Below are 15,147 nucleotides of genomic sequence, written 5' to 3' on the forward strand. Positions count from 1 at the left end.
TTAGTGTCAGAGAAATTGGTTTTTGGGGACCCCACTCTCACAAGGGTGGGCTAACCTCCTCTCTCCCTGTGAGATACACTTTTACATTATGGGGGCTTCTTCAGGGAAGCTGTGGATGGGGCACTGGGGAGAAGTACATTTTAATGATCGGCCTTTTTTGTTTGGTGTTCTTTTTTTGTTTTTCTCAAGGTCACTGTCAGAGAGACACCCCTCCCCCCATCCCCTTTTGACCTTCCTCCTTGGATGTAGGAGGGCAAACACTCCGTGAATGAGTAAACAATAAGGGCCAGATCCTCTGATGGTGTTAACGGGCATAGCTCAACCGCAGTCAATGGAGCTACACTGAATTGCACCAGCTGAGGATCTAACATCTCTACCTCTTGCATGACAGTGCCATGAGTGGCACGAAACAGCCTACAGCATACAGAGAACCAATAGCTGTTATATGACTAACCTGGTTGCAGCTTGGCTGGAAAGGCCAAAGGAAATTTTAACATTTTGCTGAGAGTGTTTTTATCCTGGTTTAATAAGGCCAAGGAAATAGGCTCTTGCCTTTGGATTGAACATGAGTCTTATTTAAATTTTACTTCCTGGCAGGGGTATTGTGAGGCTTAATTATTTAGGGCCCAATCCAAAGCCCATTGAAGTTAATGGGCATCTTTCCACTGACTTCTCTGCATTTTGGCTCAGATCTATAATGCTTATAAAGTGCTTTGATCCTTGGCTGCGAGGTGCCACAGAAGAGCTATGTGCTGTTAATAAGAAATGAAGCCATCAGAAAAGTATCCCCAACAATCAAACCCATAATAAGAATCTGACTTTGCCCTACAAAAGCAAGCACATTCAGAAGTAAGCCTGAAATGCAGCAATTATCCCCAAGTACAGGTGTGTTGCCTGGTACTAAAGATCATACTGTCTTTGATATTTGGCCATAAATGCACACAGTTCCCAGAGAGTTTAAACAGGAGTTGAATTTGATCCGTTTTCTTTAGGCACAACTTTGGATCATCACTTAGACCTATGCTAAACTTTCCAAAGGAAACCCTTCCTTAATACCAGAAACTTGGGTCCGGTTCACAAACTTTGGGGGTAGTTTCCAATGAGTCTGAGCTGAATTTTGAGTAAGTCTGGAGCTGATTCAGAGGTTTGCCTGGAAATCAGATGAACACAGCAGTATTCTACAAAATGTCAAGAAGCTATTTTGATGATGATTATTACAGTAGCACTACAATTGAGATCTGGGCCCCATTGTGCCAGGGGCTGTAAAAACACATGGTGAGAGACAGCTCCTGCCCTGAAACATTTATAATCTAAGTAGAGAAGAGAGAGAGCTCAAAATGACTAGGCAGGTCAGTGACAGAGTTGGGATTAGAACCTAGGTTTCTCATATCCCAGTCCAGCGGTCTGCCCACTGGATTGCACTGCCTCTCTCAATTGCCCCCCAAATCAAATCTATTTACCTTTGAAAACACAGGTGTGCAATGGAAATCTGAAAGGTCCCTATATAATTTCCTACTTTATAATCTGTCAGGAATATTCCCTGCATCCTTAAACATCATTGATTTTCATTTAAAAACTGCCCTCAATTTGTAGCCACACCTTCACCATGTATACTTCAGAGGAAAGCAGCTAAATATAACAGAAGCTCTTGGGCTTTTAAATTCACTATTGATGTAAGGCCCCAGGAAAAAGTAAATGAATTTAAAGGGACAGTCTAGGAAATCTCTGTGCCTACTGCTGTTAAAAGGAACCCCTAAAGGCATTACAACTGAAAGATCAGAGAAAAAAGAAAAATGTCACTATTTTTTCAGTTTGTTTCTTTTGAACATTGTCAGGTTCACTATGTTGTTGCTAGCCTATACTTCCTATCTCATCAGAAAGCCGAGCACTCAATGGCTATGGATACTGAGGTAAATTCCCTCACATCTCTAGAGACACACTCTTTCTCTCTCGCTTGGAGGAGACTTACATTCCAATACCACTGTTACGTTGCAAATGTTCCTGAAATAAAAAGGCCACCACTCTCCTGGACTGTTAGGCCAGTACGTTTCACCAATATTAGAAAGAAAGAACACATTGAACCATGCCATTTTTTCCTTGGCAGGTGAAAATCTTATATCTACATCAGAGAAACAAACTGAAAGCAAAAACCTATGTTCTTAGTTCTTCTCATCCATTTACATCTGTACAAAGTGGGTGCAAGACTCCACCAGAGCCCTTTGCCCAGGGCTAGGTGGCGACAAAAGTTGTCAGGCGTGGGCACACTTGTGGGGGAGGGGAGTGGTTGTTTGTTTGGTAGAGGAGGGTGATCAAATTTTACACCTGTGAACCTCAAGAGCATCCCTGTAGCATTGCAAAGCAGTGATCTAATGAGGATCCTGAGTGGGAGGGCTGCCATTTCTATGTCTGCTTTTAATATTTAGAATGTAATCTCCCAAACCCCATAAATGCTAAATACTTTGGCATGCCCTTGACAGGTATAATTGTCTGTAGTCCTGTAAACATTAATAGCCATCTGGCAGAAAGCAGTGAAAGTGTGAGAGGTAAAGGAAGATGGACATTAATATAAACAGCAGCACAGGATTCCTGGTGCAATCTACCTGGGGCTGTCAGCTTGCCTGGGAATCTAGCGGCACTGACTTGAATTAAAGTCATGTCCATATTTTCAGACATTTTTAAAGTCATCAGAGGAGCAGCTTTCATTTCTAATCTTACGGTAAATACAAGCCCTATTTGAATTCATTACAGACAGGGATATACAAATGTTTCTGCTTAGTTTTAACTGACAGTTGTGTAAAGAAAACAGGCAAGAACTGGCCTGGTGGAGATCAAACCCATGGGGTACGCAATAAATGTCTTTGGGTCCCTATGAAAATATGATGTCATTGTAATAATATACCATAGACTGTGCTGTATTTGCAAGGAATGCCGTTCCTCTACCTTAGCCTCTCTTGACCTCCTAGCTGTTTTTGTGCTTGTGAAAGATGACCAATTAGAGTGTAACTATTGACAGTTCTGGAGACTAGAGTTCCGTTTATCTACCGAACAAGTGTGCTATAGTCAGTGGCAGTGCAAGCTTCTCCACTTTACATCTCTGTGTCAGTCTTAACCCATAGGGGACACCTCTTGGGCTGAGAGAGGAATTCAGTCTCCATGGCACATTCAGCTGTTGGCCTCTCTAATGACTAAATTCCAGTTGTGGTGTTGGTTTAGTGACAGGGATTCATTTCTCCAGCAGAAACTAGACTGAGACCATCTCCTTGCACAGTGGCCACCATCATCCAACATCTGTTGGAAGAGCACATGATGTAAATCCATAAGGAAATACCTGTCTTTGTTGCAATTCTGACTTGCTGGATGTAAATGGAACCTGAAGTGGAAGAGGTGAAATGCTGTGAGAAATACTGCTTCCATCCCAGACAGAAGCAAAAGAAAATCTACAGGAAAACCTATTCTCATGAGATTTCCAGCCCTACCTCTAGACTCAAGAGATTTGGATAAATGTAGACATTCTTCCAATGACCATTCAAACTTACAGCTGTTTCTCCATACTGAGGGCTCAGTTCTCCTTTCTCCAGTTTTGTAACACTGAGCTCTACTGACTTCAGTGCAGTTACTCCTGGTTTTCACTGGACAGATGTAGCAGAATCTGAGTCTCTAAACCTTGTGACTAGAGATGGGCCAGAACCCAAATCCTGGATCCAAACATGCTAGAACGTTGTGGAAGTTTGGATTTGGATCCAGACGTGAACGTTGCACCGTGGGTCCATCACTGCTGTGGGCATTCACCTATCAGAACTTCTGGGAAAAGGGGAGTTCATCCATCCCCAGTGATAATATGCTGCGCTTGGCCACTTGGCTGTTAGGACACCTCTGAGGGAAAGCTGCATCCTCAAACTTGCATGGAATCTACCCAAAGCATGGCTATTTGCTTCACTCTGTGAAGACCACAGAAGAAACAAAACGAAGAAGGTGTCTGGTATGTTGTTAAAAAAAACAACAACAACAACAGCCACCACCATGTCCAATCTAAATCCTCTTAGTCTGGCTGTGCTGTACTCACATTATAACAACAACAGCACCAGAGTAACATGAAGGAATTTAGGGAGGGAGGCTCCTTTCTCTTCAATAAGTGGATCCCATCTTTAACCTCCGGATGAGAGTGCATTGAATAATAGATCTAAGACATTTGATACAAGACAGCTGCATTCAGATGATCCAGCTGTGTTCTACAATCTTTTAAGTAAAACAAACCAACAGAGCAATTTAGGGCACGCTATTTAGCTGCGCTACAGATCCAACCTCATTCCTGCTCTGTGGAAATTTGACCTCAGTCTGAAAGAAAAAAAAGAATAGTCCTCTTTTGGAACAAGTTTACAGTAGACCCAAGCACTTCCTAGGAAGAACAGAGACCCCTCAACTCCCACTGAAGTCAAAGGGAACCACTCATCACTAGAGCTGGGTGGGAAGTTGGTTCTCTGTCCTTTGAACATTTTTAAGATTTTAAAAAGCAACAGAGGGTCCTGTGGCACCTTTGAGACTAACAGAAGTATAGGGAGCATAAGCTTTCGTGGGTAAGAACCTCACTTCTTCAGATGCAAGTGATTTTAAAAAAATTTCTCATTCTGCATTGGGACAAAACTGAGACCTTTCACATTGTTTTTACTGAAAAGCCAGGGGGACCCAGGCCTGTGGCTATAGCACTCACTTGGGATATTGGAAACATAGGTTCAAGCCCAAGTTCTGAATCAGGTAGAGAAGCGACTTAAATCTGAGTCTCCTACTTCTCAGGTAAGTGTCCTAGTCAATTGGCTGTTTTGGAGTAGGTCTCTTTCTTGCTGATTTTGACCAGAAAAATCTCCCACCCTCTTTTTTTTTTTTTTTTTTTTACCAGAAATAGCATCCTGGACTTGAGAAAATTTAGGTGAAATTGATACATTTCCACCAGTTTTGTTTTCAGCAAATCAGCATTTTCCAACAAAACTGTTGCGTCAAAAAAAATCCTGACCAGTTCTCCTCATCACCGGATAATATTGTTAGCTGTGCTCTGACTGCAGGACTGAAGGATATGGCAGAGTATTTAAAGTTGAGGACTCTTCTTCCAGTAGGGTCTTGGAGTGCTACAGCTTCCAGTTTGGTTATAAACGATGAGCATTGGGATCCTGCAGCCCAGACCATTGAAATGAGCCATTCTTTAGAGAAAGGGCCATCAGAAAAGTCACTTTTGTACTGTGATCTCCACTATGTGTATGCTCCTGACACCATCTATAATTACTGAGAACTTTAAGTTCATTAAAAAAAAACCCACAGCTGTCTGGACTAATTTTTAAAGCCATAGATTAGGAAGTACAGCAGGATGTGTTGCTCTAATGTAAGAGTATCATTATGGAAAATTAAACTAATTTTTCCAAGCTGCTTACTGACAGGTGGCAGTACAGTTTGCACACAGAAAGCTTCATGCATGGGAGAATTTCTTCAAAGAGTTCCCCTGTTTTTCAGCCCTTTCCAAACTACTGTTGTTTTTTTTAAATTTAGGGAACTGAGAAGGAGACCAACCCATTGGTTTTTCATCTGGGCCCAGATCTGTAAAAGGTATTTAGACAGCTAACTTCCATTGATTACAATTGGAATTAGCCACCTAACTATCTTTGAGGACTTGGGCCCTTGTGTTCTGATTCTTTTCCCACTTATACTGCTATGAATGAGGAGTAACAAGACTGAAGTCAATAGATTTGCACATCTGCAAAAACATTATTAGGTCCCAAATCCAACCAAGCATTTCAGCAAGTGTTTAAGCACATAGCTTGTCCCATTGTTGTGCGCTTCAGTGCATCGCTGCCTTAGGGCAAGAGTTCTCATCACCATGCAGGATTGAGCCCTAAATGAGAGAAGAACTGAGACCCATAAGATGAACTGAAAGGTCTGAACGGAATTCTAAACCAGTGTAAGAAAACAAAATTAAAACTGAAGCCAAATATATCCAAGGAAATCAATTGGCAATGCAAAATGACTTCTGAAGTCAGCATGAGTCTTTCTGCTAATTGTGATGGGGGTTAGATTCATTTCTTTAATGAGTTAAGAATGGCATCTTGACTGAGACATGGCAAAGCCATAAGTAGAAGCCAGTCTTGACTCTCATGCTCCATTTTAACCACAGGACAACACTCAGATCTGGCATTAAAATGCATATGCAAAAATCTCAAACAAAAATCTTATTCACAGAAACTATGAAGATTTTGCCCCAATCAGGATCGAGACCCAGTTTTGTCGGGCACTGTCCAAATGTCAATGTAGAGAATGTCCCTACACCAAGGAGCTTGTGATCTCCGTTGTCTATCTGGTAAAGCATGTGTCATTTATACAGTACACAGTGGCTGGCCATGAGCTGAGATTGCACGGAAGAAACTGTTGAAACAATCACTCAATACTGCATCAATACCGGCTTTATTATAAATTAGTACTCAGTCTGACTAGAGATCCAGAAGGCTGCAACCTTCTGTCTCAAGAAAGGCCTGGAAAAAGAGACACTGTAATTAATATGGACCCAACCTGCAAAGTTTGTATGCAGGCCCAAAGTTTCCCAGTGCTCAGGGCTGTGTTCAGGTCTGGGGGTTTGTTCTCAGTGGATATCACGAAGAAAGGCAATGAGAAAGAAAACACTGGATTCAGAAAAATGGAGAGTAGCTGGCATAGAAAAGCCATAAAACACAGGGGACTTTTTCTGCTGCCCTGTGGAAGTAAAGGGCAGTTTGAAAATTGACAGTGCACTTTGTAAAGACTTCAGATACAAATGGGCAGCAGCATCGGCTAAAAGGCTGGCTTATTTATACAGCAGACACGTAAATTATCCTAACTACGCACTAAAAGCAGGCAACCCTTGTGGGTACTATAGATGAGCAGTTGCATGGAGGCACCAAAGAGAAAAAAAACACTAAACAGGTGCAAAGGTCTCATATCTTTGATCCCAGTCTGAGGCACCTTATAATGTACTCATCTCCCCCAAAGCTGCCAGGCTGATGTAGGCAAACGTCTGAGCCAAGTTGGGTAAGAACATTTAATTCAAATTGACTTCTACCTCAGAACAAAACTCAAAGTTTGCCAGGCAGCAATGCCTGAGCACAAGGAAGTGACTCTGCATGAAGTCATGGTATATTTTTATGCATGGCTGCCTCCACAGATGGTACCTGCTGGGATGAATGATATGACTTAGGTAGATATTGAAGCTCGTCAACCAGTTGTACTAGAAACAAGGAGGACAGGCAAGTGACACAGGAAGGGATCTGAGAAACTAGAAACTAGACATTTTTGCTTTGTAAATGTCTGTGATCCTTCCTGGAGACTTTACTTTAGTGTTTTCTTGTTTGGCTGTGGTCTTAATCGCAAATAAACATCATTCTGTAGATTCCAGTGTCTCTATGTCTGGAAAAAACATAATACTAGCCAAACATCTGCTAAGATGGTAATATTGTAATATAAACCAAGGCCCTGATCTCAGAAATATCTATGCATGGGACTAACTTTATGCATGCAGTTTAACAATCCTGTTAAGTTAAAGGAGTAAAATTAAGCACATACTAAAGTATTTGCAGACCTGGAGCCCAATCATTGTCAGAGAACAAATCTGTATCTGACCAGGAGGGAAAAAGAAAAAAAAAAAAAAGAGAGAGAGAGAGAGAGAGAGAGGTTGGCGATTAGTATTGAAAATATTTGACAAAAAAAGCAAAACCTCCAACTCTAAAAATATGGGTTGGGCATAATCACCACCATTCATTGAAGATAGTTGTAACAGTTAAACTCCTTTATGAAATCAGATATCTCCACCCAAACCCATATCAGCCTCCACACAAACCCAGGCATATGCCCCCACCCAAAACCAAGGCACAGGCAAGACACATGTGGGTAGAGGTTTCATTAGCTATTGCTTTGTGAAGGTTTATGAAAAGCAAGAGAAAATACCAGAGAAGCAGGAACAGAATGCCAAAGACACAGCCTGCCAAAGCAGATCCTGAGAAAAGCCTACAGAGAAAACTTTGGGTTACTGCTGTCTGAAAAGCGGCTTGGAACTATAAGCAAAGGAACTATCTCCTGTTTGATACCTGCTGGGTTCAGGGAATCAGGACTTTATAGATTTGTGTGTAAACAAACAGGATTGCATTAAAGAAAACGCTTGACTCCATCATCAATTTCTCCTCCTAACAGAAGCTACCCACAGGACCCTGAATTTCGCTAACCACTCAGGTCAAAAGGAGAGTAACAATAGCCAATATGGTGCCCACCACTGATCCTAAAATAGAGGCCAACATCAGGTCAGACTCGCAGAAAACATAAGGAACAAATTTGGATTTAATAAAAAGGATTTGCTTTTTGAAAAAAAATGCAGTGGTTTGCTGGGAGTGCAGGGCTTGTAATATATGTCTACGTTCAAACTATTCAAATATAGTTCTGTCTAGCTGGTACAGACAACAGAAGAACAACAACAAAAAGAGGATCCACTTCTTGCAAAAGGAATGTTTACAGAAGGTGTAAAAAGGAGCTATACATGCTGAAGGTAGCCAAATGTCTATGGCCCTGGTGTGCGAATTTAGTTTGTTTCCATCCCAAACAAACCTAACCTTAAGTGATTTTTCAGTATGTATTATATCGGTATATTTCACATTCCAGTGGCTATTTTACTGAATGTTGCCAAAATCCATCCCCAACAAGAATACTTGTTAAATGTGCAGTTATTCTCAAACCGGCCATTAGGTACAGGGCTTTTTCCCTTCTCAACCATTTTGATTTAAAACCTGTACTCATAACCTTGTATATCCATCATATGTGTTTTCCCAACTACTGTCTGTCTATGGAGTTACACTGGACAGAAGAATTCATCTTACTTTATGGAGAATAAAACACACACACAGAGCCGAATTCTTTCAATTTAACTCCACTGATGTTGACGGAGTTACACAGCTATAGTGTCTGGCTAAATTACTGTCTGGTGTAACAGAAGCAGATCCTTAATAGCTGGACTGTAGTGGATGGTAACAACTTATAGGTAGTGCCGGGAAATTTTTGTCTAGACATAGGGTTCATGAAGTTCTTTCCATATAGTATACATTGTAATTCCCACATTTCCCTGATCCCCTGTTGTCATTAAATTAAATGTCCATTTAACTCTGCAAAATCCAGGCATCAGGTTAGGAAGATGGGCACCTCAGATGGGACCTTCCTTATTTTGACTGAGAATCACTTTACAGACACCCATTAGATTCATTCAGTGCATCCAGAATCTGGATCAATCTGCAGATAATTCAACCCTTAAAAAAATAAAATCATTCTTCTTGGGGATGCCATCTTTTCAGGGCCAGCTCTAGGCACCAGCAAAACAAGCTGGTGCTTGGGGCGGCACATTTTTAGGGGCGGCATGGCTGGCGCCAGAATGCCACCCCTAAAAATGTGCCCCGTCCACCCTAGCTCACCTCCGCTACTGCTGCCACGGCGCGCGAAACAGCTGATTCGCGCGCTGCTGCTCCCCCTCCCTCCCAGACTTGAGAGCCTGGGAGAGAGGGGGAGAAGCGGCACCCGCGCCACGGCCACTCGGAGTCTCCCCCTCCATCCCTCCCTCCCTCCCTCCCTCCAAGGCTCTCAAACCTGGGTGGGGGGAGACTCCGAGTGGCCACGGAGCGGGCGCCGCTTCTCCCCCTCCATCCCCCATAGGCTTGAGAGCCTGGGGGGAGGAGGCAGGGCTGCGGATTTGGGGAAGGGGCGGAGTTGAGGCGGGGCTGGGGGTGGGGTAATTAAAGAATGGGGGGGCGGCCAAAATTGTTTTTGCTTTGGGCGGCAAAAATCCTAAAGCCGGCCCTGCATCTTTTGAATGAGGCTCATGGTGACTAAAGATCCCATGACACATTTTGTAAGAGCATGGGTGTGGGGCAGGGTATCCCAACTGAATTCCAACTTCAGGAATTACACAGCAACCCATTTAACCACCCCCTTGTGTCCTAGTCCATCTCAATAACTATGCCCAGGCTTAGTAGGTATACCCCTTCATTCTCAGCACATGTAAACCGCTCTGCTGACTACTTCACTGCATCACACCACCTATGTAAAAATCACTATTCAAAATTCACCATTTATATTTGAATAAAAATGACCGCAACACACATCCCTCATCTCTCTCAGAATGTTTCATCTTTGCTCTAGTCACTCACAGGGCTTTGGTGTCATGGGATCCTCACATTAAACTTTCAAAGGTTGTTGGATATGCACAGATCAGAGTAAACACAGAAATGTAGTCATTCTGCAACAACAATCAGCAATTCGGTCTCTTGTGGACTGAACAATGCCCCTGTCTTCCGGGGGGGATTTTTCACCAGTTTTCCTTGACATGGCTTAACTATTAACTTCAGAGCTGCTTAAAACAATCATGTGGCTGGGGACAGGACTGATAAGAATTTTGATACATACTATTGAATTTTGTGATGCTCTGAATAACTAGATAACTTCTACACTGATAATGCACCAAATACCAGTAACAACTCCGCACACGTTACAAACACCTAGGACCTGATTCTCCATTGGCCAGCAATTTGGGCCATCATTGATACCACTGCAAACTGAGTGCAGAAATGGGCATAAGCTGCTACCGAATCAGAATGGTAATTTTTGAATACCCACTTTTGCACTCTCATTGTCTGGGTGTAAATGACTGCACAAGGTGCAGAGGAAAAGTGAATCAGGCCCTCTGTGTTTATAACAATGTGTAAAGTTCATCAAAGTGGTCTCTGATGTACAGTGTATTAGCCTTTCATCTCTTGAGACACGAGTTCCAATATCTCAGTGCAAATAGGTTTGTTGGTCTTCCAAGTTGCTTCCTGGCATTTATCTCCATCATAAAACCACCAGCCTGACTGTTGGTCTCGTCTCAAGAGAGGCTCAGGAATGGAACAGCAGAGAACACTGCAGGTCAGAATTAAGGTGCATTGGCAAATTTCCATTGTGGTCCAGGACAGGAACAGTAGTGGATATTACAGGTCATGTTTGAGGTTTATTGGCAATGCCCTATGTGGGTACAGGACTAGAATAATGAGGCTGGGGTCTTCAGGGCAGAGCTGAGGTATATATCTGGCTCTTTGCCTAAGCCTTCCCCAGTCACCTCCAATTTAATGAGCACCAGATTCACATAAACTGCAACAACAAATGGAAGAAAAAATCATTGGGGATAGCAAAGTGAGTAACAAAACCTCCACATATTTCCAGCGAACAACAGCCAGGACACAACAGTAATCTCTTTCCCAGCCTAGAGAATAACCATCCCAAGTGATCCTTGCTTTCGGAGGAACAGAGACAACGCTGATAATGGGTCACATGAAATCAATGGAGCTATGATGACTTCCATCAGCCCTGAACTGGAACTCGTCTCCAATCACCCTACTGATTACTGACAGCTGAAATTGTGGGGCTTTTTTCACCACCCAGCTTTACACTGGAGTAACTCCTGTGGAGTTACCCCTGCCTAAAACAGGCAGAATGCAGTGGTGAATCAGGTCAGTCATCAATCACATTCAAAGTGCTAAACTCCCTTTCTTTCCTTTTACTTTTGCTACCCAGCATAATTGTCACATTTCATTTTCCCTCCCCCTCCTAATCCATTTTGCTAATTTGGACAGCTGGGAACAGGAAGGGGAGAAAAACTCTGATGCTGCAATTGCTGATTCCCTCGAGAAACCCTTAAAAAGTGCCATTAGCTGGCGTGCAAATCTTTCATGTCATCCGACAAGGTCTTTGAAGGCACTATGTTCAACATCCATTTTTATAACCCCAATTAAAAAAAAAAAGTTGTGATTCCTTCCAATTGGGCTCTCTTCCAGGTGTAAAGCAAAATCATATTTGCTTCTCGAGTCACTACTAATCAGCCAGACTTCAACATTGGGGTTTTAGATACATAATCTTCCTTCACAGAATTCAAAATGACACAAAAGGTTATTTCAATAAGGGAACGTCATAACTCATAATTCCTGCCCCCTCCCCACCACATGCCTGTATGGTAGGTTGTATAGACAATTTGCAAACATATTTTATGTCAGGTGTGTCTGTCAGGTGTGGGCAGGATATCAGATCTGTGTTTGTACATTTGCTTCCTTTGTCTTTTTAAAAGGACAAAAATATAGATTTGTCCCTTAGCCCAGTAAAGCAGGGAATGAATAATACCAAGTGAAGGCAGTTTAAACAGCTGAAAGCTAACTTTACCAGTGTCCTTAATTATACACCGAGTCCTGAAGCAAGAAGACAGAAATGTTAGCAATAGCTTGCCCCCAGCCTATGGCATGGTTTCTTATATAGGGCAGTTTCTATGGACAGCATTTCCTGAAGGAGAAAGGGGCCTGTTGGATTTCCAAATATTGAGGGCCAGATCCTCAGCTGGCATAAATCAACATAGCCCCACCAAAGTCAGTGGAGCTACACTGATTTGCACAGGCAATGCATCTCAGACTTGATTCACTATTCCAATTTTTACTCCTCGTGATTTCAATGGAGATATGCCTGCATATGAATGGAGGAAGGCCACATTCATAGAATCATAGGACTGGAAGGGACCTCGAGAGGTCATCTAGTCCAGTCCCCTTCACTCATGGCAGGACTAAGTATTATCGAGACCATTCCTGACTGGTGTTTGTCTAACCTGCTCTTAAAAATCTCCAAGGATTGAGATTTCACAACCTTCCCTAGGCAATTTATTCCATTGAATCGGACCTGCTCTCTGCCCTGCTACAGAACAGTTCTTCCTCATCCTGAGATAACACAAAAGACTCTTCCAAGAAAATGCCCCAATGCTTGGAAGCTGAAGCTAGCCAAATTCAGACTAAAAATAAGATGGACATTTGTAATAGTGAGGGTTATTATTAGAACTACATACCTAAGGAGATGGTGGAGTATCATTAAGTCAAGAGTGGATGTCTTTCTAAAAGAGATGCTGTAGCTCAAACAGAAGTGATGGGCTTGGTGACATTCTCTGGCTTGTGTTATAGACTAGATGATCATAATGATCCCTTCTAACCTTAAAATCTGAGCCTTTATGAATAAATCTTCCTTTTATTTTCCTAACGTACTCTGTAGATTTCCTGGGGAAACAGATGCTCTTTCATTGGCTACTCCTTCTTACAAGGGTTTTCTCCTCAAATACCCACTGGATTTTGGATACTTGTCTTGGTTCCTCTATGAACTTGGGCCTCATTTTCCCCAGTTGTAACATTGGAATAATGGTATTTACCTACCTCATAGGACTAGTGTGAGAATTAAATCATATTTGTAACCGTGTTTTGGGATTCTTGGGCGAAAGGCACTATATGGCTGCAAAGCATTATTTATTATGATGAGTCCAAAACTTGCGACATGTTTTAGATCTCACAAATGACAACATAGTGGGTCCCGGTACCAGTCCCCAGAAAAACATCCCCCTGATCTATTGTTTTATGGTTCAGTTCACTCTTGCCTCTGATAGCTGATCAAAAGGTCTGATTCTGATCTCACTTACACTGGTTTTACAGTGACTGGTGTCACGCCACTGATTCAGCGGAGTTACTCCTGATTAGGGCTTAGTAATGAACACTTCCAAGAAACACTGAATCCCTGCTCTTGCCATTAAAGTCACTAGCCCAGATCTGCAACTGGTGTAAATCAATGTAACTCCATTAATGTCAATGAAACTCTGCTGATTTAGACCAGCTGAGGCTCTGGCCCACTGAGGGTGGAGGGTACACTCAGGGTATGTCTACACTACGAAATTAGTTCGAATTCATAGAAGCCGGTTTTATAGAAATCGGTTGTATACAGCCGATTGTGTGTGTCTCCACATAAAATGCTCTAAGTGCTCTAGTCGGCGGACCGCATCCACAGTACCGAGGCTAGCGTCGACTTCCGGAGCATTGCACTATGGGTAGCTATCCCACAGCTATCCCACAGTTCCCGCAGTCTCCGCCGCCCATTGGAATTCTGGGTTGAGATCCCAATGCCCGGATGATGCAAAACAGTGTCGCGGGAGGTTCTGGGTACATGTCGTCAGGCCCCTCCCCCTCCATCACAGCAACGGCAGACAATAGATTCGCGCCTTTTTACCTGGGTTACCTGTGCAAACAACATACCACGGCAAGCATGGAGCCCGCTCAGCTCACCGTCACCATATGTCACCTGGGTGCCGGCAGACGTGGGACTGCATTGCTACACAGCAGCAGCTGCTAACTGCCTTTTGGTGGTAGACGGTGTAGCATGACTAATAGCTGTGGGGCTGGCAGCCGTAGGGCTGCATTGCACCAGCCCCTTGCCTTTTGGTGGAAGATTGTATGTTATGACTGGTATCCGTTGTTGTCGTACTGCAGTGGCTGTCAATCATGGGCACCTGGGCAGACATGCTACTGTCTTGATGATGATGGCTATCAGTCGTAGTATACTATTTTCTGCCAATTGCCCAGTATTGTCTGCTAAGCACCCAGAAGAGGCCGAGGGCGATCTGGGTGCTGGCAGACGTGGGGCTGGCAGACGTGGGGCTGCATTGCTACACAGCAGCAGCCCCTTGCCTTTTGGTAGAAGATGGTATATTATGATGGTATCCATCGTCGTCGTACTGCAGAGGCTATCAGTCATGCTGCACCGTCGGCTGCCAGCTTAAGATGTAAAAAATAGATTTGTTCTGTATTCATTTTCTTCCCCTCTCTCCGTGAAATCAACGGCCTGCTAAACCCAGGGTTTTCAGTTTAATCTTTGGGGGGACCATTCTGTGTGACAGTTGTTTGTGTTTCTCCCTGATGCACAGCCACCTTTCTTGATTTTAATTCCCTGTACCTGTACGTCATGTCGTCACTCGGCCCGCCCTCCCTCCCTCCTTCCCCTGCTCCATCAGATACTAGTTTCGCGCCTTTTTTCAGACCAGGCGCCATAGCTAGCACTGGGATCATGGAGCCCGCTCAGATCACCGCGGCAATTATGAGCACTATGAACACCACGCGCATTGTCCTGGAGTATATGCAGAGCCAGGACATTCCAAGGCGAAACCCGGACCAGCCGAGGAGGCGATTGCAGCGCGGCGAAGAGAGTGATGAGGAAATTGACATGGACATAGACCTCTCACAAGGCACAGGCCCTAGCAATGTGGAAATCATGGTGTCACTG

The sequence above is a fragment of the Malaclemys terrapin genome, chromosome 13 (genome assembly GCF_027887155.1).
Source record: "Malaclemys terrapin pileata isolate rMalTer1 chromosome 13, rMalTer1.hap1, whole genome shotgun sequence".
Classification (NCBI taxonomy): Eukaryota; Metazoa; Chordata; order Testudines; family Emydidae; genus Malaclemys; species Malaclemys terrapin.